The sequence below is a fragment of the Pezoporus occidentalis genome, unplaced genomic scaffold (genome assembly GCF_034315485.1).
Source record: "Pezoporus occidentalis ecotype Australia unplaced genomic scaffold, CSIRO_AGI_Poc_V1 ctg159, whole genome shotgun sequence".
NCBI classification, from domain to species: domain Eukaryota; kingdom Metazoa; phylum Chordata; class Aves; order Psittaciformes; family Psittacidae; genus Pezoporus; species Pezoporus occidentalis.
This window is the reverse complement of record NW_026913415.1, coordinates 54,013-79,411: the sequence shown is the minus strand read 5'-3', so window position 1 is coordinate 79,411 and position 25,399 is coordinate 54,013. Positions and strand designations below refer to the sequence as shown.

Genomic DNA, 25,399 nt, shown 5'->3' with positions numbered 1-25,399 from the left:
TCTCACAGCTTTGCTCTCTTCTGTGCAAACATACATCTCCATGGGCTTCAGGTCCCTTCATGCCTTCTCATCTCACCGGCTTATCGCTTCCCTCCCTTGTCTTGGACAAGACGTTCTGCTTCTTATCCGGCTACTGCCCAATGCTACCTTCCAACTGGCTCCAACAAAACTGTCTTTTTCCAAAGCCACCCCACTACTCCTGGCAAAGCTGCTGTCCTACTAATGCGAACATAAAAAAGTTATGAGCTCTGCCCTGTTCCTAAGGGTGAAAAAAACGTAGATAACCAAATATCCTGTCCTGGTCTGACCTGGAAGAGGACCTGCTCTGGTGCTTGGCTACCTACACCCACTAGTAGAAAGAGGGAATGCAGAGGCTGAATGCTTCCTCCACTCAGCCATGAGAAATATACTTCCTTTTGCCTTTTTCTCTCCAATTCAAGAGCTTTCTGATTTCCTAGAGGGCTTTCTACTACTCCCTCAGTAAGCCTCCTATTATGGGGGTGTATTTCAACTACCCCCTCTATCCCAACAGTACCTCCACACAGAGGAGACCGGCATTTTATCAGGGCTTTCCTAAACAGCACTAGGCTGACCTGGTTTCAGTGTCCTACACGTGAAAAGCAACAGAAAAACTGAAAAGGGAGGTCAAAATTCCCTGTTGCAGATTAAAGCTGGTAACAGCACTGACAAAGCCGGCTGCAGGCTACGCAAGCAGGCACACGTCATGTCAGATGTCCCACACTTGGAGATTCTTTCCAAATTTGAAGGCTACAGAAGCCTTTTAAACACTACAAGTGGCTTCTGTTGAATCATTTGACCCAACAATTTCATCTTTGGCTTGTGCAGCTAGTTTTGTTCAGGAAAAAATGCCTTCTGAGGCTTACAAACAGTATTTAAGTCTAAATTGCTGGGAAGGGAGAAGGATGGCCAACTGCAAATCACTACAGTCATTCACTACTCATGAATGCACAGGACTGTCAAGTTGACATCCTACAACTACAGTTTTTACAGAAAGGGATGAACCCAAATGAACTCACACCAATTTCCATCCTAGGGAAGTGAACTTCCATGAAGTATTTTCCTCGAAGACCTTGTGAACGTGCTGAAACACATTAACTGTATAATCCTCAACTAAATATGTTGGCAAGTTACTTTTCCAAATGAGTCTCAGTTGATCTCAAGAGAGATCCAAGCACCCAAGTTCATTCCTGAACTTTACTCTCAATACCCTCTACCAAAGCTCAGCTCGAGAGCCAAGAATGCAAGGGAGGGTAAGAAAAGCAATCTGGGTCATAATTTAGCTCTTCCACATGAGGAGAGTCAAAGAAAAGACCATTTTCCAGGGAAACAGTTTATGTGATGAAAGCTAGATTCATTGACTCCTCTTCCTCATTTGAGTTTAAGCCCAGCACATGCCAGCAGCCATGCATGCATATTCTTATGTATCAGAGAATGGTTTGGTTTGGAAAGGACCTTAAGATCATCCAGTTCCAACCCCCTGCCATGGGCAGGGACACCTGATGCTAGACCATGTCACCCAAGGCTCTGTCCCACCTGGCCTTGAACACTGCCAGGGATGGAACAGCCACAGCTTCTCTGGGAAACCTGTTCCTGTAGGAAAGTACTACAGACCATAACCTGCCAGAAAAGAGGGTTGGTGCTATTTAGGAAGAGCTGGATTATGCTGGAACACATAAATGAACAGAGGAATAAAATGAAAAAAATCCCCTAATGAAACCTGAGCTCTGCATATTTTAGGTTATTTTTTGGGCTGGGAAGAGAAAAGATCACCTGCCAGATGAGCTCCTCTCGACCTCATGAGGTTCGCTGCAGGAGTCAGCAGCACAAACCCCGGCCAAGCCCCCCGGAAGGATGCAGGTGTGCAGCCCACACGCAGCTGCCTGCGCAGCTCCAGCCCCACACCGCATCCGCGGCGGCCCGGGAGGGAACCATCCCACCACACGAGGGCTGTGAGATCTGCCTCCTGATAGCACAATAACCGACCCCCGCTTCCAAAGCCTGTCTTCTAAAGGTTTCTCGAAGACTGGCAAAAAGCCTGACATTCAGGATAGGATCTCTGCTTGCAAAACAGGCTGCATGAGGCTGTGTCAGATCAAGTTCCAGCAGAAAGAGAGATTTATGAGGGTGCTACAGAGAAAAAAATCTGGCAGTAGCAAAGGGTCTGCAACAGCCCTGGGGCAGGATGAGAACCCTGCAGACGTTTTCTTCTCTGATATGCAGGCATCACATACACCTGCATTTTTTTTCACCTTAAAATACTAGATTGCTTAACAGCAGAAAACAAGCTGCAGATACACCTACACCATCCCCCTCCTTTCAGGCAACGGATGTGAAGAAGAAAGGGTCAAAGCCTACCAGGGATGAGATGACTTTTAGACAGCCATGTACATCTTCAAGGAATAACTCACAGCAGGCAGATTCAGGTGTATCCGTGGTGGTCGATGGATATATTCTGCAGTTACTGGTGTCACTGATGAGCCAAGTGCTCGACAAGACAACCACCACTGTGGCTTGGGCTCTGGAGCAAGCTTGGATCACCAGCAGCAACATCATTTTTGAAGATTTATAGCATGATTTAACACAGATGCACCTCAGTAATCTGCGACTGTTTTATCTGCGCACTGCCTGGCAAGGAAAAGCAGCCTGGAGGATGAATTGCAGACAGGCTCAGGGAGCTTGAAAAGACTGGTAGATTTGGCAGTTAAACATACGAAAAAAAAACCTTTTGCAGCATCCAAACCATGAAGGGCTTTTTTCTGCTTTCAGAAAGGAATGCAAGTATCAATTTCAGAGCCGACACAGCTTTCATAGAGTGTCTGTGTGTGGGGCGGGGAAGAGCCTCTTACTAGAAGAAAACTCCTTGTGAACTTCAGGAGACAGGGCCAAAGAAGACTGAAGACCCCTGACAGCCAGGGGCAGGTAGAAGCTGGGTTAGTGAAACCCAGGTGGAGATGAGTAATTCAAAGAGGTGCTGGCCATGCACAGAGATGAACACAAGCACCTATCAGGGTATGTTACCCCCCTGTGGAAGAACACATTCATGTCAAGTGCCTGCCAGTATCAATAAAAAGTGTCATTATAAAGCAGCAATTAAGTGGGATTCAGATGCAGGATCTTTGTACCCCAACTCAAGAAGAGCTTCAGGTCCCCAGAAGGGGCTTGCAGCTGTCTGATGGGAACAGGCTGCCTCTCCTCTGTCCCACCAATACCCAAGGCACCTCAAAAAGCCAGGACAAACAAGCAGATTAGTCACCACAGACTGGGATACCAAACCTCTGCCAAGGCTTATATCAGCTCCTAAAATAAGCTTCAGATGCCACTAACCAGATTCAGGATTTCAGCCTCTGTAGCCAGGTTGAGCAGAGACCAAAAATGATGCTCACTGGTGGTCTGGAGCAGCAGTGCACCCAGATTTTGGTATTAAGCAGCACACACAGCACTTGGTATTAACCAGCACACAGACAGAACGATGCCCAGTACATCTATAGTACAAGGGGTGATGGGTTTAAACTTGCACAGGGGAAGTACCGGTTAAATATAAGGCAGAAGCTCTTCCCTGTGAGGGTGCTGAGGCGCTGGCACAGGGTGCCCAGAGAAGCTGTGGCTGCCCCATCCCTGGCAGTGTTCAAGGGCAGGTTGGACACAGGGGCTTGGAGCAAGCTGCTCTAGTGGAAGGTGTCCCTGCCCGTGGCTGGGGTAGGAGCTGGATGATCTTAAGGTCCTTTCCAAGCCAAACCATTCTGTTATTCTATATAGCTGCAAAGATCAAAAGACTGCCAGACAGGGAAGAGCACGTGCTGTGTCTTGTCAGTGTAAAACATCAAGTTAATACTGCTGAGCATTTGCACCTCAGGAGACAAAGGAAAACTACTCTAGCCTCCCATAGCACTGAGCCCTAAGCACAGGTGTAGGGGTGCTCTCAGTGTCCACTACACAACGCAGCAAAGCCTTAGAGAAAACACCACTCCCACACATCAGGAATAAAGTTCTGAAGGTGCATCAGAAATAGGTGGCTTCAGAAAAGAGCTTCATTAAACCACCCAATTCGGTGCAAGGGTTTAGGCACTAAGAGCCAACACACGCCATAAATCAGGCAAGATTCACCCCAGCTTAGGTATGTCCTCCAGGGATGAACACCAGCGATGGGCCTAAGCAAATTTGGCTGTAAGAGACTATGTGCGCCCACGTCCTACTGCAGGGATGTATTTAGCATCACTGAAACCGAGGAAGTTGTTCTTCACCACCTCATATGAAGAGAACACAGAAAGGAAGCCTACGAGAAGACAACATGACCAAGAACAACAGTGTAGGTGGGTAAAAGTCACAAAAGTATACTCTGCACAGCCTCTGTAGCTAAACTTCAAGACCTGGACTGGCAGGCAAAGCCCAAAGGCCCGTAGAAAACGGGGAAGCAGACAACCCTGCCAAGTCCACACAATCCATCCCTCAGACTCTCTACATTGCCCAGCAGACGTGACTTGGCCCCTGTATCCAGAGTGCTCATCACCAGAAACTCTGGTAAGAGTTGGTTAATAAAATGGAAATGCCGTGATGCAAGAGATGGTGAGCAGGAACATCAGCATCTCTTACCAAAACACAGATACTAATGTAATGCCAAAAGCAGAGACAACTAGTGTATTAGGAGGAAACACAGAAAAACTTCATACTTGATGACTTAATGTATATATGTTTTCATTTTAGTGCCTGAACTTCACCTTCTCCTTACTTTAGGATACTGCCTTTTTTGGCAGGCATGGAACAGAAGATCAGCCCATGCCATCACTCATGTAATTAGATGTTTGGCAGGAATTCAAATGACATTACCTACATATTTTGCTTGCAACTAAACTATGTCTCAAAGAGGAAACTATGTACCTGAGAACTATATACAGAGAGAAATCTCTCCCAGCCTTTAATGTGCTGCTTATTTGGAGGCAAACAGTGGTGACAAACTTTGTGACCACGTGCAGAGGTTGAAGAGCACAAGGTAGCTGAAAAGATAAGAACCAGGACTCCTGCTTGTTTGGGCTTAATAAATACCTTGCTTCAGCTTAAGCAAACAAGTCTCAGAGCTTCTACCAAGAAGGGGCACAGCCAGCACCCCAGTTCCCTTCCACAGCCTCATTCTCTCCCACCCCGCTGTGTTTTGTAGGAAAGGTTTTTACTGGCATAGCTCACTTATGTTAAAAACTAACAGAGTTTAATATTTAAAGCACAGTTACACTCCAAGCCTGAAGCCTGCTGCAGTGATTTGTCTTCCTTTCCTATTATGGGATTATAAAACCTCCATCAAGTGAGCACTGCAGCAGTGCTACAGCCCCAAAACAAACATCAACACTCCCCCCCCTCACCCATCCTACAGGGTAGCATCCTTATGGCATAGAAAGAACAACCTTTCCCTTCCTCTTCGAGATTTACAACTCCCCGGTTTTGGTTCTCCCAACTGCATACCCTTAAGAAGCAGTTCAGCTGTCAGATGAGATTGATATGGATGGCCTATGCAACCAGAAGATGCCAAGAATTACATCCAGACCAAGCAAAATATCCACTGCTGAAGTTCATCCCCCTTGCAGGAGAGCTAGAGGATGCTTAGGAGCTCTGAGGAGCCTTGTGAAAGGAGCCAGGCTCTTGCCTTTTCTGATTTTTATCGAACCTTTTAATTTTAAATAAAGCAAAGGTCAGCCCTTCCACTGGCAGCTACCTCCCACCTCCTCCCCGGTGCAAGGTGCAGCCCTGGGTACTGCTTTGTCTGTGCCCATAGCGGCAGTATCGGCTATACCCACCCAAACATCATCAGCTCCATAAAACCTGCACTTCCTCAGCAGAGCCATCAGACACAGTAATCCCAGTGTTCACAGTGAGACAGTTGTGTTTGTTCACAGAAAGTCAATGCTTGTGCCTGGTTGTTTCCTCTGAGCGGTAAGAAAGTAGCTGGTACAAGCAGCCCACAGCACGCAGCCGAGCAGAAGCCATCAAGAGTCCAGATAAGAAGCTACACAGCTAAAAAATTGTTAATGCTTGAAGGTTTCTGTTGTTGGTTGGTTTGGGGTTTGTTTTTTTTCCTCAAGTCTGAAGGCAGCAAGTTGACCTAAAGGTCTCCATGCACTGGAAGCCTTCACATGGATAGGTGTTTTAGCTTCTTCCACACTTCTTAGCACACACTGTCCCATGTGCATCATTTTTCCACTCATGCTTTACAGGATGCAGTTTCTTCATCGAAACCACCTGGACCGTTTGCCGAGATGATGTCCATGGGCTATGTGAGGTAAGGCAGCATTAGGAGAGGCAGCCTCCCCACACTGGCATCCCATGTAAAACCATCAAGCACACTGAGGCACGTCTGGAGGGCACCAGCAGCACCAACAGCATAACAAATACTCTGGCTTCTCAGACCCACAGTCTCAAGATAAACTCTGGAGCTCTTTTTTTTGACTGCACCCAACCAACCAGAGGCAGCCAGGCATCATCCCACCCTGTGCCAGGTGACGGCTGACATCCCCACCACACGAGAGGGTGTTAAAGCCAGCAAGGATACCTGGCAATCCAAACCCTCCCTGCACACCATGGAAAATCAGAGTGTCCTCTGCCTCCACAAAAAGGAGGCCTGAAGATGGGCAGCAACAGGGTCCCCCCCACTACACCGAGGGCCCAGACCCTGTCCCTCACAGCAGGGCACTTGGTGCCTTCAACTTGCCAAGCAGCCCCATTTTTCAGTCACAAACAACGGCTCCAAAGCCATGTCCAGCTTCCACAGCATGTTTCTTTTCATTATCAAAGCCACAGGTACTTGGTGACACCACTGTGCTAAGGTCATGGCAGTGGATTTACTTCATGACAACTTCTGCTGCCATTACTGATAACCCGTTATCTGCATCCCAGTGCCTTCTCACCACCTGATACTCAATTCTCAGGTCAAGAAACAGTGCTCAGGCACTAAGTGAACACCTTGGCTACTTTTGCTGGTTTGGTTACAACCAGTTAGATTTGAACTGCACAGTGCCAGAAGAGGATCACCACCAAAGCTCCCCAACACTCAAAATGAGGACACTGAATGCCCAACCCACAGCACGTTGAGTATCGAGCAACGACTGCAAGCAGCAGGAACAAGCATCACTGACACAAGCGTTCAAACTCACATTGCTTTTGATGCAGCAATGTCAACTTAAAGAGACTGCAAGCTAGAAGAGGAAATAAGCTCAGAGATGGTTCAGGGTTGGAGAGGTAATTTTACATGACAACTGGTCCTACTTCTCTCCCTTCCCTCGTCTTAAGGACTTTGCACAGTTCATGGCTTGGCTCCTCTGTTTGCTGTAAACTTGAGACATGCCTATGTAAAGGGAATATTGTGCCAAAACAAACAAATCTTCCACCCACTTGCAGTCCAGCAATCTATTAGGAAGTAAAGGCAAGGCACTACCATTAAAACTATAAATACCACCTAGAATGAACCAGAGTACAGTCTTGTGGTTAACAAAAAGAAATATTTTGCTCCATTCCTCAAGGAATTACTTAAGTGTTAGCTTAGCTGTGTTGGTACTCCTCCTGTTTTGCTAGCGTCTAACCCATTCTTGTGTTCCATACAATTATGGCATGGTTTTGGTTGAAGGGACCTTAAAGCTCATCCAGTCCCAAACCCTGCCATGGGCAGGGACACCTTCCACTAGAGCAGCTTGCTCCAAGCCCCTGTGTCCAGCCTGGCCTTGAATACTGCCAGGGATGGGGCAGCCACAGCTTCTCTGGGCACCCTGTGCCAGCGCCTCAGCATCCTCCCAGGGAAGAGCTTCTGCCTAAGAGCTCATCTCAGTCTCCCCTCTGGCAGGTTCAAGCCATTCCCCTTGGCCTGTCCCTGCAGGCCCTTGTCCAAAGCCCCTCTCTGGGTTTCCTGCAGCCCCTTCAGGCACTGGAGCTGCTCTCAGGTCTCCCCTTCAGGAGCCTTCTCTTCTCCAGGCTGACCCAGCCCAGCTCTCTCAGCCTGGCTCCAGAGCAGAGCTGCTCCAGCCCCCGCAGCATCTCCATGGCCTCCTCTGGCCTCGCTCCAACAGCTCCACGTCCCTCTTGTGCTGCTGCCCCAGAGCTGGATCAGGGCTGCAGGGGGGGTCTCCCAAGAGCGCAGCATAGGGGCAGGATCCCCTCCCTGAGCTGCTGCTCACACTCTGGGGGTGCAGCCCAGCACACGGGGGGGTCTGGGCTCAAGCACACACTGAAGCTGGGTCATGGGGAGCTGCTCCTCACCCAACACCCCCAAGTCCTTCTCAGGCTGCTCCATCCGGTCTCCCCCAGCCTGTGTTTGTGCTGGGGATTGGCCTAACTCAGGGCAGGACCTTGCCCTTGGCCTTGCTGAACTCATTGAGGTTCTTATGATCCCACTTCTCCAGCCTGTCCAGGTGCCTCTGGATCCCATCCCTTCCCTCCAGCGTGTCAACCACACCACACAGCTCAGTGCAGCTCCATACGGCTCTATTTCCCATCCTATAATGACTCAGAATCAGACATACTATGGAAAGAAGCCTGAAGATTTCTCAAGACCCAAACCAAGTCCCTGTGATAAGATTACAGCAACTCATCTGAGTTTGGTGCAGAGATGAGAAGACACCTCATGGTTTCCCCTGCATTAGCAAAGGGAGAAACTGAAGCCAACGCCCAGCAAAGAAATAAACAGCAAGCAAGGAACGATGATCAGAGGAGGTCCTTGGTCCCTGAAGCTGGAGCAGAAAGCTCTTTGTTCTACTCTTGCACACTCACCTAGACTCAGTGTTCAGTTTCTAGTTTAAAATAGAGATGCAATACAGGTACTGGCAGAAATTTTTAGCCAAGCAAGGCACATCCTGACAACACTTCTTTGCCTTGTAACACATGGCCTTGGTCCAGTTATGGCTGGTAGATTTCTTCACATTGAGCTTTAGCATTTATTTCACAAGCATTAATCTTGTTAAGAAAAGAGACAACACCTTATTCCACCCTATTAGTTTTAATATCATGATCTAAACCAGGAAGTGTTTGTTTGTTTTCCAATGCAGGGCTTTCCTCCTAACCTTGGGAGAATCATAGAATGGTTTGATTTGGAAAGGACCTTAAGATCATCCAGTTCTGGTACCCACGGCTCGCAGAACACTGCATCAAGTGAGGTATCTCATCATCTTGTTAAAGCTACGACCTTCAAAGCTCATTTGAGGTTAACCAGCATCCTTGCCCACAGGACCAGCACTACTTCCCCAAAGACAGAATCCCAGATAAAGTGAAACTCAATACAGTTTCAGCATGGCCAACCTGGACATCTACATCAGAAAGGTCTTTTCTAAGTGACATTTCCATCACTATGCAAAAGAACCAGAGCTGGAAGAGCTCTTATCACAGAGACTGTACAGATTTGATTCTCATTCTGCTGGAGAAGAAAGTTTAGGAAAGGAGGATGCTGAAGACAACCCGACATCTGCTGCCTTTTAAAGGAAATGTTAAAAATTGGACTTCCTACCACCTGAAGCATCTGAAGACTCAACATTAAAGTGGAAAATAAACACTAAGCCACGGTGGTCTGGCCATCATCCCTCTGCAGGACGTTGTCTCAGACAAGGTAAAGCTGCACATGGAAATGGAGACAGCCTACCTAAGTATAGTCAAACCCCTCTTTGTGATGGATCATTGATTGACCATGTCTACAAAGTACAAGTCAGATGTCCAACAGCTGCCACAGCCTCCCTGGGGACCTCACTTCATTACCTGCACTCTCTAAAGTGATTTACTACAATACTGCAAACGTGCTGGTGCTGCTGCTGCTTGAGGAAGAGAAGCTGACAGCAACCAGGTATTTGCCTTTAGAAATGGCTTACTGTCACCTGGCAGCTGCTGGACAGCAAGTAGGACAGCCCCTGTCTGAAGCTTGTCTGCTCTTCCACAGGGCACAAGTGCAAATGTAGCAGAGCATGATGTAGGTCCTCTCACACTAAAGGACTTCTGAAAAGAAACCAAAACTGCCACTTCCAGGAGTGGTTTATCTGAGCACAGCTGGGTTACAGCAGCCACCGTTCATCACTGATTCAACCACATCAGAGTTCACTCAATTGCTGCTTGGACCCTTTCGGTTTCCCCTGAAATGCTACCAAATACAGGGGACAACATCCACATATCGTCTGTCCTCTCTTACACACTGGCATCCTGAGGAAATAAAAGGATTAAGATTTGACAGCCTTTTTACAGGAATTATGCCCCAGATTACTGTGGTAGGTACACATTAGCAGTGGGTTTTGGTTGTTTTAAGGAAAGGTCATTGATACTGTATGAGTTTTTCCAATTCACGTGCCCATACCTGAGCTATGTGGTGATCAGATATACATCTTTTCCTGGTGGGGGGGCTTTTCCCCAAGAAAGCAATCAGTGAAACAAAGCTTCCATGCACAGCTCAAAACCAGCTTTCACAGATCTATTTAGGACAGCACTACCAGAGTTCAGGTGCAAGTCAAAGCTCCACATGTACTATGCTTCTGGTTTTGATCTTAGAGTAGCTCAGATACATGGTGACACGTTTAATATTCTATCAACTGCAAGTGCTGAAGCACAGAAGAGGGTTCAAGGTGATGAGAAAAACCTCCAAAACCTTAGAAGTGAAACAATAAAGCATTTACCTCCAGATTTCTCATGATCCAAGGGATGCAAACAGCAAGCAAAGCTTTCTCAGACAGCCATCGCTTTATGCCAGTAACATTCTCTGTTCACTTTCCATGTGCTTCCTGGTGGCTATATTCAGGTGAATCCCCAAATGGCTCCACCACTCCCCTAGAGCATCCCACAGGTCCGAAAAGCTGCTTCCACATCACAGAGTGGTTCAGACTCCTCCACCCCATCCCCAGGGATGCAACAGACCATGATTAGCCTAGGCTAGAGCAGCCTCAGTAGTTCAGCAGCCAGGCTGAGACAGGCTAAAAACTGAAATTAGGCAACTCCAGCCCAAAGGAGGCTCCCAGAGCTGGCAACCGTAGATCAGGGTCACAGATCTTTAGCTACAGGGCAACACCCTGCCCGTGAGGTACAAGACAGCTTCCCAAGCAGTACCAGCAGCACCCCGGCACCAGCAAGCACACGACAGACAAGCAAAGGGAAGCACTGAGTCCAAGGATTCCCAAGCCTGGTGCTGGGTGGAAGGGAGAGATTTACAACCTGTATCCCCAGGGATGGGTCAGGCAGAGCAGAGCCTGAGCATACCATCACCTCCCTACTCCTCAATCTGACCTGTTCCCACCTCCCTTCTCTCCCTATGTCCTAGGTACAAGAAGGACAAAGCTCGATTCTAACCAAGGCTTTACGTGTCTCCTTGGGAGTGATTCAGCTGAAGGAGACACAAATAAGCTGGTCAGAAGAGCTGAGTAGCCTCTAGGTTACCACAACAGCCATGCTTCATACATGCTAATGAGATGGCTTATCCCATATAGCATCTAGCTATCCTAAAAAGCATCTTCCTGCTCCTCTATCCGTCAAACACCCTCAAGTCTCTCCATTTCACTGGCTCTGATCTCTCCACAAGCCAACACCAGAAGTGCACCACTTCCATCAGGCTTCTGAGCTGCATCCCTACTGAAAGGTTAAAGAAAAGCCTGAGAGATAGTCTGAAGAAAGGTACCGATAGAAGGTATCATGCTTTCCAGCAGCAGCAGGTTGTCACACATTGTTGTTCCATTAAACAGCTAAAGAACTCGCGGACAACTGGACATTTATGATCTTCTAACACCTCAAACTAAATGCATGTATTCCTGCTAATTGTCAGTAGCTCTTCCCATATCCTGTGGTATAACAGAATGCCAAGAACAGGCTTTCAGCTCTGTTAACTGCCGTAGCAACAGCTTTCACTGAAGCTGTAGCCACATCTTCCACCCTCATATGTTTTCGAGGCACAGCCTCCTTCCCCATCCCACCAGCAGAAAACAGGATGGGAAATGCTGAATTTCCAAACTGGCAGATACTTGGTAGGCAAACTAATTTGGTAGCATTTTGGAAAGGAGCTATCTAGCACGTACTTTACAGGAGAAACAAATTCAGCTTGTTGTGCAAGGATGACAACAGCCGCTGACTGCAGTAGAACCCAGGAGGCACGTGGCCTGTGAGCTCATTTCAGCTGGACCTTACTGTTAAGTATCCCCACACACTAGCTTTGAAGACTACTGGAAACATAAACCTGATGCAAGCAGCACAAGGAAAAGGAGTCTGAGGTCCTACTTTGAGTACCAGTCTCACATCCTAGTAGAAAAGGACATTCAAGTTACCTCCTGCTTAAGCAATGTCAAAATTTTGTGGCAGGCATCTAGAACTTCAGAAAAAGCACAAAACCCAAGGCAAACATATACCAAAATCCTAATTGTGAAGACTGGAGCATTCACACAGTGTCCCAAAGTATTTCCAGCACTAGGTAAGTATTATTTCCAAGAAAAGCATCTTTAAACTAAAGCAGCAGATACTTTCAACTCTGAAACCTTGAAGCCATTTGCAGAGCACACTTCTCTGCCCATGATAACTGGAAACCCTAGCAGGATCAGCATGGTGGCACATCCACCAGATCACAGAATCCAGACTGGGTTGGGCTGGAAGGGACCTTAAAGCTCCTCCAGTTCCAGACCCTTGCCACGGGCAGGGACACCTTCCACTAGAGCACCTTGCTCCAAGCCCCTGTGTCCAACCTGGCCTTGAACACTGCCAGGGATGGGGCAGCCACAGCTTCTCTGGGCACCCTGTGCCAGCACCTCAGCACCCTCACAGGGAAGAGCTTCTGCTTTATATCCAACCTGAACTTCATCTGTTTCAGTTTAAACCCATTATTCCTTGTCCTATCGCTACAAAGACAGACTTAGCCCATACAGTGCTAACTGACCAAGTAATGCTAATTCTCATTAGACAGCTCAGTCCCACTCCCCCAACAGCACATTTACAGAAACAGTAAAGCCCCTGGAGAAGGCTGCAGAGCATACCGCAGCACCCAAGGACCCATCAGGGCTCCAGTGGAGCTGCAAAGCTTGCACTGGTTTCAGCAAGGAAATGGAAATCACGCTGACATACAATTGTTCCACCCCCATCTTCGCCTTCACACATTTCTTACAGGTCAATTTTAAAGAATTAAGTCTTGTTCAGCTAAACATCTGCTGGCTGTTGCTAAAGGAAACAGACTCTCTGCAACAGTTGAGCAAAAACAATGAGTTACATAAAAGCCAGACTGCAAAAGCAAGACCCAGCATTCTGCCAGCCAGGGAATCTCAATCACAGCGTGAAACCTCTCGTTTAGTTTTGGGGTTAGTATACAATGAAGTGAGCCCATACGCACTACAAAAGCCACAAAGGTTTGAGCTTTCTTTAAGTTTATGAGAACAAAATCATGCTGTGGTGCAATTAATTTCACTAGCCAGTGACTTCCCCAAGATTTTCCATAAACAGGCAGAGAGAGATGAACTACAGCTTAAAAATGGACCAGCTCAGCTCTGGGCATTTTCAGACTTAGAGCAAGTCAGTACAAGTTGAAGAGCTATAGAAGATGGTTTTGGTCATTAACTATTTAAGTTAGTGGCTCCCCCATGCCTAGTGGAAGAATATCTTTTTCCTTGGAGCACCTTTTTGGTCACTACCCCCTTTCCCTTGAGGCTTATCAGTGTTTGGAGAATAGCACCTAACAGTTGAAGTAAGCTGCACTGAACCGAAGGTGTGGAAGAAGTTGAGAAGGGGCTCCAACACCATCACGATTCATGTCCCTAGACCAACTAGATGCCTTCTAAGGTTACAGAACTTTAGTAGTTCAGCCTTACAGATCATGAAGTATCATTAGATTGGATATTAGGAGGAAATTCTTTCCTGTTAGGGTGGTGAGGCACTGGAATGGGTTGCCCAGGGAGGCTGCTCCATCCCTGGCAGTGTTCAAGGCCAGGGTGGATGAAGCCTTGGGTGAGATGGTTTAGTGTGAGGTGTTCCTGCCCATGGCAGGGGGGGTTGGAACTAGAATGATCTTAAGGTCCTTTCCAACCCTAACTATTCTATGATTCTACAGCAGGAGAGGCAGCATTCTCGAGAACATCTCAAGCAGCATAGCTCTAACACACTGGAATTGCACTTCACATTATGTACCTTTCTACAAATAGATACTGCTGCTCTTTGAGGAGAGCTTCTGCCCTTAAATAATCCAGAAGCCTGATGGATGACTAATACAACTAGAAAGCTTTGTGTACAGGAGGATATTTAGCTACCACACATCATCAGGACCTTTCAACACTTTCAACACGCAGCCAAAGAAGAACAGAGGCACCTACAGCTTTCACTGCTGTCTCCCTGTGTTTGGCATAGGCTCCAAGACTTTGGTCCTTGCTAGCTTCCTTCAGCCCCACCTAGAGAAGTCCTGTCTGCAGTCAACTCCAGTTGCTTAGAAGCACAATGTCCTCTGCCCAAACCACCATCAGTCCAGGTCTACCCTATACTACTACGGACTTGATCTACTACTAAGCAGAAAGCTGCTTCGACACACCACTTGGTGAGCTCAGTGGAGATGTACCATGTGAGTAACGCCAAGCCAAGAATTTAACCATTTAACCAGTGGTCACTGCTGCTCTTGTTCATTTATGCTGTCCAGGGAAAACAAAGTGCCCCTAAAGCCAGATTCCTCAAGTTGGAAATGGTCCATGAAGCACACTGGAGGACAACCTGGCAGAGTCAAGAGCTAACTCCTTACTCACACGGACGATGCCTGTTTCCTCAGCACAAATGCAGGAGTGGAAGCACTGGTTTCACTGGAGCTGGGAAGAAGTCCAGCCAGAGCACCTCTGCTTTTGGATCCCATGGCAGGGAACACACAGATGAAGGCACAAATGCTCCTTGAAGAAGTAATGTCATGAGTCAGGAATATGGGCAAGGGGAAGTCATGGAATGGGAAAACCATTTAAATATTACATTTAAACATACATAAGGATTAAAGCAGGCAGGAATGGGATACAGCACAGGCAGCTTGGCTGCAAGATCCATGGCTGAGACAGCAGCACTTTCCAATGTCTCAGAACTGATAAGGGATTTCAGTAACGCATTATCAACTTGTATTTAACACAGTAATGAGTAGACTTGTTATATCACTTATCATGCATGCTGCCTGGCAGTCTGAGCTACGAATCCACATCCTCATCTGTGAGTAAGAGGGGAAAAAAAATAAAATCAGACATCCTGAGCTGGGTAAAAGCTTCCCCCAAGTGAAAAGGCACACTACAACCCTAAACCCCATGGGAATATCTTGATACATTAAAGAAGAGCTCCCAAGATCATAGACATATTACAGGAAGGATAAAGAAAAACAAGAGGGTGATTTCAGTCACAGAAGAAACCCTCCACAACATCACAAAGCTTCAGACCTCAGGGGCTTATCTTTAAGACAAAAGAACATGAAATGAAGCACAGTCAAATGACTACAGTCTCCGTTGGACTCATACTAAGATACTAAAAGCACTATACTGCACCAGTCTGGATTGCTCAAACCAAAGACTTGTCAAGCAGTGAATGGCACTCGTAATACTGACACCAAAAAAGTAAAGTAAAAAAAATGAAGCTACAAAATAATTTGAGATACAGTATCAAGCAAAACTGAAGGGAGTTTCTCCTCCAGGCTGGAAGCTACTGAAAGCATGAGATCCTTGTCTGTCTGTCCCCCCCTCAACTGAAATTACCAAAAGGCAAGAGCTCATTAAGCTTCCCACATACAAAATTCAAAGTGGAATCTACAACTCAGAAAGAATTTTGTTTGTCACACCATTTTGTCCAAACATAGAAACAGTATTTCCAAAGATGCACAATTATGGTCCTAAATTTAATTCCCCAACTACATAATCAGCATCGCTTTGTCTGCACTGGCTTCCACTTGAGCAGAAAACTAGTTTGTCACTATATGTTTTTTCAAAAGTCCAGAGAGAAACCCAGTGCTAGTTTTGTTCCTGTAGTACTCATTATTTATACCCCAAAATAACTTTGTGCCAAGCAGACTCACAAAGGTCTCAAAGTCATGGCTTTCATCAAATCAGAACACTTGATCAATGTGTTCTGGGTCAAAAGGATGATCCAAGGCCTGGGAAGCCATCTGAAGAAAGGCAAGTGAGCTGGCCTTGTTCATCCTGGAGAAAAAGAAGCTCAAGGGAGACCTTATTACTGTTTTCCAGTATTTAAAGGGCAGCCACAAAGAAGACGGAGACTCCCTTTTTATAAGGGATCCCATGGAAAAGACAAGGGGTGATGGGCACAAGTTCCTCCTGGGGAGATTCCAACTGGACACAAGAGGGTTCCCATTTTTCACAGTGAGAACAACCAGCCACTGGAATAATCTCCCCAGGGAAGTGTCCCAGCATTGGACACTTTTAAGACTGGGCTGGACAGGGTGTTGGGACATCCAGTCTAGGTCATGCTTTGCCCTAGAAAGGTTGGCCCAGATGATCCCTGAGGTCCCTTCCAACCTGGGATTCTATGGCTCTTAACTTGCCCATTCCCTGAAATCAAAGTATGTATCCATACTGGAATCAGTCACTTTCACCTGCAAATGTTATTCCTTTTGATTTCACTGCTCTAGAGAGGAAAACTTTCCCAACATCTTCACTTGTGAGTTTTCTGCTCATTTCATAGGTCACTTGTAACAGAACAGGATTTAGCCCACATTTTACTTGTCACATATATACAGAGCACATTAACTTTGATACTGGGCGGAGAGCTGAAGCGCTTTTAGAGAAGCTTCAGCTCACCACAGAAGAGTCTGTACTCTTCCTGACTTCAATCCTACCCAATTTCCTTGGTGCAGATATTCATCACTGACAAGCAGCACTGCAGCTACCTACTTCTCAGCTCAACATGTATGTTCTAAAAATAAAGCCAGGGAGAGCAGTTGATGGATGCAAGTTTCCAGAGAAGTTACTTAGATGAAAAATGCTGACAAAATTGAGAGGAAAAAAAAAACTACATGGAAATAAATTTAACAACTTGCATTCAGGTCTCCAAGCATCCTTCCACAGGTTTGACAGATAGCTCATGTACCCTGGCTGTAAGTTACAGGTTTTTACAGTGTCTTCCCTGGATTTGGTTTTTTGAGTTGCATGCTGAGATGCTCCAGAATATCAAAGCCACATGAGACTCACCCCAACTTTGTAACTCACTTCTTATGGTTATTATCTGCAATCACTTCTTATGGTTGTTATCTGCAATCACAGGGCAGCAAGTGCTGAGGCACAGAAGCAGCAGAGCAGCTGGCCAGGCATATCTGTGGTGAATCTGGAAAAGAGGAAAGGACATTTTAGAAAGTCTCCACGCAACAGTTCATACAAGCAACTTCCAATCTTGCTTTATTCTGCTAAAAAAAGAAGGAAAAAACACTGTTTGCAGTTTTCAGTTTGGTATGCCAGCTTCGAAGTATACTGTGGATAAACAGGAGCCAAACACCACTTCTTATAGGAAGATCTAGTATTTCTCCTTAACCCATATATCAGGGCAAGCTAAAAGCTTTCTGTGCAATAAGGTGACTTTTAGTTCAGAAGATGGTGTTTTCTTAACATACATTTGGCTGTTGGTAAACTGCGTTTTGTCACGTTGGGAAACAGGTTCCCAAACCCAAACTCCCATGACACAGCATCCCTGGTCTGGCTCCATTTCCCACAATGCTTCCAAGCACTTTGGTCAGAAGGAAGCACAAGAGATTTTTTTGTTTGTGTCCTTTTTCCCCCCAAGATAACACCCTTCAGAGCACGCAGCTCACAGGGCAGAACAGGGCCCAAGCACCCATTTCCGAGGGGGAATGTGCTGTAACAGAGATGTGAAGGTCAAACCAAAATGAAACTTTCCGGAAAACTCTGCCCAAGGTGACCAGACATATGCTGTTCTGTTCTACATTCAAAACACAGGCATTTAACTTCCTTTGGTAGAAAGGATGTGAGATGTTCTACCAAAAATTACAATTTTAAGAAGCAACTTAAGTTCTGAGAAGCTCTAACCATCATCTAGAAGACAGGTTCTTGCCACACACTGAAATACGATGTTAAGACTCCCTTACAGATGACGCTCTGACACAGGCCTTGCAGCCAGGCTCCCCAGTGCCGAAGGGGCATTCCAAGCCTGGGCCACTTCTGTCCTTATTTCCCTGACTGTTACAGCAAGGGCAGGTCCACACTAACCTCTCAAACTGCTCGTTCTGCAAGCACACAGGAGACAAATGGGCCTTCTTTACCCTGGCCACAGCAGAAGGAAAACCTGCACTGGAGAGATATTTGCCTTCTCCAGCATCAAGTGCAGGGCAGACCAAACTCACCATCACCGCGCTGCCAACAGATGCCACTTTGACTGCAGCACACAGGAATTTGCTCCACCTCTGCCCTGTACTTTCATAAGCTTGTTATTAGTCCAGTCCAGGTCACATACACATTCTCTCAATGTCATTTATGAGTTCCATCCTCAACAAGACAGGAGGATTGCTCAATGGCATCGTAGGAGACTTCAAACATCTCCATGAACTCACGAGAGCTGTCATTAACTAATCCTCATCTACAATTACCCACCACCAGCTCCTGAACAAAGCCAACCACTGGCGTGAGGAGCACACCACCAGTGTACAAGTGGTGAGTGACACCCATGAAAAGGCATTGGGTAGTTGAATATATCCCCAGTATTAACCTTACTGCAAAGCATTTAAGGTGAGCTGTTGTTCTATTTGACGTTAAGGTTCTCCCAAGTTATTTGGCCGGGTCACAGGCTGCAGCAAGGAAGAACCAGCCAAACTTGTCCTAAATGAAGCCCTACAAGAAAGGGAAAACATAAGTGCCTATATTCACAGGGAAAGAGGAATTGCTGCTTTGTTTAGTTACTTGACATTGCAACCATAAAAGCACTCTTGGGCAAAGAGCAGGAGCATCCCATTAACATGACAGTCCACAGACTGAAATACTGAACACTCTTTAGGCCTGGAAGTTTGCTCTTTTGCTACTTCAAACACATCCCAGTTAAACTTAGAAAGAAAACCCAGAAGTTGTGCATAAAAATTCCAAACCGAGTTCATTGGCCAGAAACTGCCTCAGTTTCTTTACGTAAATACTGACCTCTAACAAAAAGTGACATCTCCAAACAAGGAAGCTAAACCAAAGACAATTTATAACCTGCTCCACAGTACAATGATTTATTCTAGGAATAAAAGAAGGTAAATCATCCCATGCTAGCCTGAGGTCCAGGCTCAAACCAGGGGTTAAATATCACTCAGGCTCTGCTTGAAGAACAAGAGGACAGGCATGGTATGGAGGAGGCAAAGTAGAAAATGAGAACCCCCCTCTGCTGGTCACCCTCTGCTGCTTCCTACCAGCAGCACCTGTGACAAAAACATCACAACCTCACACAAGACATTTACCAACACATCTTCTGGCTGCAGCACAGCAAACATGACTCCTTCCATGTTCACAGAGAAAGAACTCCAGCATCTTCAGAGCACCCAAGGTTCAGAAGGGAGAGCTCAGCTCCCATCCTTCCCTCCACCACACCCCCATGGCAATGGGCTCACCAGAAATCCTGCCTGGTACCAAGAGGGCTCAAGGAAAGCACAGAGGAGCCCAAAGTAACAACAGGCTTCAGCTCCTGACTGCAGCACACATTAAACCTACCGGAGAAGCCAGGAACCAAGAATGGTATGAAACAAAGCCACCTCTTGCAACAACAAAAAGCAATGGTTAAGATGAAGAATATGTGGAAAACCTGGTTGGAGCACAAGTTTATCATGGTAACAAGCTCCAGTCTTTCCTTTGCCAGAGAGCCTCGATGCCCAAAGCCTAACACTATGCAGGGATCATACCCCTTGGGGAAGGGAAGGCAGCTGAAAGAGCAGCCACAGACAGCAGAATGACAGTGAAAGAGGCAATCTGAAACCAGGAACAGCAAGAGGGACCCTTCCCACTTTTGACAGATAATTAAGCTTTTTGGTGTTTAATTAGCACCTCCAGGCACCAAACCCGCTTCCTGTGACACCTCCTTGATGGCCTTAGGCTCAGAGACACACACCTCAGTTTGAACTCAATAGATCTTGGCTTCGAACAGCCACACAGAATCCTTGGAAGGGGATGCTCCGCTTCCTGGTGGGCAGTTTGCTTCAGGAAGAAAAGTTATTTACTTTACAGAATGCCAAAACCAGAAGGATAAGGAGCACTGGGGGAGTGGAGCTGGGCATGGGTCCCATACTCCTGTATTCAAGACATGCTCCTCTGCGACGCTCGACATAACCACAGCGAAGCCCAACCTTCTCAGCAGTACACAAGCAGCGTTTCTGTTCAGCCCTCAAAGACCATGATCTTCAGAGAAACACCATCACATTGGCTGGTATGTCCAACAGACCTCCAAACCCTCTTCCAGCTGCCAGTGAGAGAGAACCTGGCTACACCAGAAGCTTTAAGCATTGCTGGATGTTTTCCCCCACTAGTTTTCAAAGCAAAGTATGAGAACTCGTTTCAGTTTCAGGGTAAAAACTAACATCCCTGAAGGCAGCTCGGGAAGAGATGATATTCTATCTTAAGAGTACACAACCAGGTCTTTCATCTCCTCCAAGGGCTGGGGAAATCCGTGCTAGCCTGAGCCAAGAGATGTGATTTCCAAGTGCAGTGCTTGAAAAGTCTGGGGTATACCACAAACACTTTTCAACTCCTGGAGGACATTGTCTCTGCTGCAGCAGGGAGCATGACTCTACGACCCCCTTTCTTATTTGTTCTTTCAGGAAGCTGGTACATGGTCAGTTTTGGGATCTTTTGTACTTCAGCTCATTGTTATTTTACCACCAGTTAGCAACACAAAACTTTGGGTAATGCTTTTACACACATTTATACTCTTACCAAATTAAAGCATGGGAACAAGATTAAAATGCCAACCTAACGGATGCTGCCCTACTCCAAAGTATTTACACTGTCCAGCATGGCCAAAAAGGTAAGACATCCCCCAATGGCATTAGATGATGGAACAAAAAAACCTCAAGAGCAAACACAATGCTCCAGCACTCACATCCAGCTCCAACAAGAACACTGCACATCAGGGCACAGAATGTGAAGTTCTCCAGAAGCAAGTGCCTTGTTTGAAGAGCACCCTGTCAGTCCTGGATCAGAGTATGTTCAGGTGAGCACATTTTCAACCTAAGCATTCCATGTCCATATGGAAAAAAACAGGTCTTTGTAGACCACTTCTGCTCTGCCAGCAAGCCTGTTCAGGAAACCTCAATGCTGCCAGACAACTCCAGCGTAACACTTTAAATCTATTTCTGTTCCAAATCAAATACATAAACCTTCCAAAGCCTTGTCCAGAAAAAGGCTTCCAATCCCTCTTAGAGGGCATCAAACAATCTCAGCATAAACACCAGGTTCATCAATTCTGCTTCACAGCTCAGTATTTTGTTCTTGTTTCACACAGACCTTTAGCCAGAGCTAGTAAAAGAAAACACGCAACACTTAAAAGAGCAAAGAAGAGAGCAAGCATTTGTAACTTCTCAATGCACATTTCCATACAGGTTTTTATTTCTGGGCCTCCCCACATAAGTTTGGGCTTCTGGGTGTTCAGGAACAATCAGTGCAGCCTCTGCATGAACATGCCTAGATCCTCTATGAATTCACCCAGAAGTTTTGTAGGCAGAATAGGCCATGGCTAGTTCAACGTGTCTACTATTTGCTGCCTGAAAAACACCATCCTCCTGCTTCTAAACCCACCTGCTGTGAGTTCCATCTGATTGCTCCTGAGTCTCACAGCAATAGTGGACCATCCTCCCACATCTACCAGTGATGACTTTGTTGACTTGACCTAACCCACTGCTGACCCTTTAATGTCAGCTAAATAGAAATAACCCCTTCTTCGAATCCCAGCCAGGTTTGGGTTGAAGGGACCTTAAAGCTCATCCAGCTCCAACCCCTGCCACAGGCAGGGACACCTTCCACTAGAGCAGCTTGCTCCAAGCCCCTGTGTCCAACCTGGCCTTGAACACTGCCAGGGATGGGGCAGCCACAGCTTCTCTGGGCACCCTGTGCCAGCGCCTCAGCACCCTCACAGGGAAGAGCTTCTGCCTAAGAGCTCATCTCAGTCTCCCCTCCGGCAGGTTCAAGCCATTCCCCTTGGCCTGTTCCTACAGGCCCTTGTCCCAAGCCCCTCTTCAGGTTTCCTGCAGCCCCTTTAGGCACTGGAGCTGCTCTCAGGTCTCCCCTTCTGGGGCCTTCTCTTCTCCAGGCCGAACAAGCCTTCTTATCAGAAGGGAAAGAGCAAGAGGCTAACAGACTAAACAAGCATCATTATGTACTGATTAGCTGGAATATATATTCTTTAATACTATTTCCCAATTACCAATAGATATTGAAACCCATGTCTACTGACAGCAGAGCAGAAAGGTCCCAAACTCCATATTAAGGCTGCTTGCCCCCAAAACAGGGAAAGCATCAGTGTCGAACCAGGAAAAGTCATACCTTGTTGGGTAGATTTTGCTGTCCTTTCATCAAAACTAAGTCTGCTCAACGCCTGGCAGCGAGCTGGACACAAAGCTAAATGCCTTCACAAGTGCAGCCTTGAAACAAAGCTCCTCCTTGAACTCAGTAATTTGTGAATTCCTCCCTGAATACACCCCAAAGCTGACTTCTACATTCATTGTGTTCAACTAGAGAGACAGCTTTTACTGTAGCACTGTATTGGGCACTGCTCAGAACAGTAGTTATTGTCTGACACCCAGGTAAAAAAAAACAAAACCTAAAAATACTGCTGCTTGAAAAACCCATTTGATATCTCTCACTCAGCTCCTTTGACTCATGAGTAGCTCACACATTTCAAATGTAGCAAGGGACTGCTGCAAGAAGGTCTAGCTCTCAGTCCTGCCTTTACAAAAGGAAAGCAGCAAATATTTCTTGAGTTATCCAGTGGGATGCCTGACTCTGATCTCGGTGTGTGTGTTGCACACTCCCAGAGAGCTGCTGAAATCCACTTCTAATGAGGCACAGGAAGCCCACCTTCCGTTATCAGCAGACCACTGACGCCTTCAGAACTGGTTTTTGTGATGAAAGGGACCAGGACAGTGCCTCAAATAAGACAAGGAGACTACAGAATTTAGGGAACGCATGCGGGCAAGTTCAGGTAAGAGTCTACTCATGACACATGTATCACAACGTGAAATTCTTTAAATCTTTTGGCTCATCAGGAACAGAGACCTGCTTACTCTAAATTATATATCATTATATAAGGTTACTTATGTTATACCCACTTGTGATAATCCCAACATGGAACTAGACTACGTGTTTCCAGAAGCAAGGAATCATTCATTATTACATGAACAACATCTCAGCCTGAGCACACAGAGATGTCATGGCCGTGCTGAGGATGCTCATGAAGGTAACTATATTTCATCCTTCCAGCGCTCACCTCCACTCCTGAAACCCTGATCTGTTGGATACAGCCTCCAAAGCTTGGAACTCAAACTGGGAAAGCCCACCCCGGGAGTATTTTACTTTGCAATTCCAGATGATTTAACATTCTTCTCCCCCAGCAGCTGCAGACACTGTGCAAGAAAGCAGCAGCCTGAAGAAAGGTAGTGTGTGGCTCTGGGGAAACCACCACCCATCTTCACATGAAACATCTGCTTTTTGCTCTTAGTTTTTCCTCACAGCAAAGGAAGAAAGTTTCCTTCCTATCTGGCTCCACCTGAAACAAGAGCGGGGGTTACCCAACAAGAAAGCACCAAGTACCAGCCTGGCTGCTGTGAGTTGAGAGAGGACCACGGAAAGGGAGCATCCACCTCCATCAAACACTGAGGTACCATAAATATTTAAAAGTGGGATTTTGAACTCTCACTATCTTATCGAAAGAGGCTTTAAGGAACACTCTGATTGCAATCTGTCTTAAGCGCCCCTACACACTCTCTCACTTTACATCTTCCTCTAACACACACACTACCTGGTTCACACGCTGCATGATTACTATTATCACAGTGCACTGGGCTCATAGTTTGCATTTTTTCTGCCTCTTCTTTTCTCAGGTTCCCTTTCTGGGTTCCATGAGTCACACAGTTGACATTCTTCTAGCGTCTGCACAAGAAATGTTTCTACTCCCAGTCCCTCTGGGAAAAAAAGCCCTAAGAGTAAAAGAAGTTGTCCCAAATGGCATTTATCTTCTTCGACACAGCAGAGTCCACATTCCCAGTGTGAATTCCAACATGCACCTTCATACAACCATATTTAAAAAAAATAAATAGAGAAATCCTATTTAGTCCAAGGAGTTTTCTTGCAGATCCTTTTGATTCACAGCTGAGGATGAGCTGCTGTTGGCTCTTCATATGCTTTTGAAGAAGAGAGTCACAAGATCTGCTACAGCACTTGCCTCTCCCACCTGCTGCAACAAGGACAATTTGCTCTACGTTCCCCCACTTACTACACTGGTTTACTGAACCATTAACAGACTTGTAATGTAATGCTCTTTAGAACAGCCTGCTCAGCTGATGCTCCTCCTCAAGCTTAAGCACAAGCTAGGAAGCCAAATGCAAATATCTGAGACCCTCACCTGACAGGTTCAGGAAGCTTCTCATGCACTCAGGTGACACCACTGGCCCTCCAAAGAGGAGGTGACTCTTCCAGAGAAAAGTCTACTAACCTCCATTCATCAAGGCCTCTGCTGCTCCTCAAGAGTTTTCGTAGGCTTCAGGTTCTTTGCAGCTCCTGGTTATCCCTTCTGACCCTCCTCTTCCAGGTGCAAACCCCATTTAGGGCAGACCAACAACCCACGTGTGGCCCAAAAGCTGGGAAGACATTTGCAGTCTAGAAGTGGTACCAGGATGAAACAGGATCTTTGAAGGAAAACCCAAGCATGTTCTCCATGAGATGGGGCAACCAAAGAGCTGCAGCAACCCCCAGCAGGATTTTCTGCTTGTTTCTCCCCTGCATGTGCTTATCGGACCCATTTGTGAACAAGTCTAACTCATTATAGCAACACAAGAAAACCAACCCAGTGATCCTCAGAGAGCTTTGTGCCAGGTTTGAGAGCTAAGGCAGCTCAGGAACAGGTTTGACGAGCACCAGCAGCAGTGTATGGGAAAGGCAGAACCAAAACCTCCCCTTTCGGGCACAGCAGTTACCACCACAGCCTCACAAGCTTTTAATGCTCCACAACAGAAGGTTTCAATACCAGGAAAGGTATTGAGACACCAGGTTTCATGTCTAGGTACAAAACTACATGAACAGCTCCTCAACTGTACTAAAAGGCTACTGGTTTAACAGTCCAATTGCTGATTAAAATTAGATTTTAGCAGGCACAGATCAGCAAGCTAAGAAACTAAAAAGCAATCCAAATTGGTGAGCCATGACATGAACACAAGCAAAACAGTAGCAGCAAAGCGCTGCAGTCATCGTTGTATGCACTCCATGTAGTT

At 46.4% G+C, this 25,399-nt stretch overlaps 1 protein-coding gene across 5 annotated transcripts in view; it reads right to left on the bottom strand.

Annotated features, from left to right (window-relative positions):
• Nucleotides 1-25,399, bottom strand: part of CSNK1G1 (casein kinase 1 gamma 1) — a 108,050-nt gene that overhangs the window by 71,247 nt on the left and 11,404 nt on the right. For 3 of the 5 annotated variants that reach the window (XM_062612052.1, XM_062612056.1, XM_062612057.1), the window contains exon 2: nucleotides 17,139-17,271. The gene's annotated coding sequence lies outside the window, so the exon portion shown is untranslated. The remainder of the gene's footprint in view (nucleotides 1-17,138; nucleotides 17,272-25,399) is intronic. The other 2 variants (XM_062612053.1, XM_062612055.1) reach the window with 2 other exon arrangements.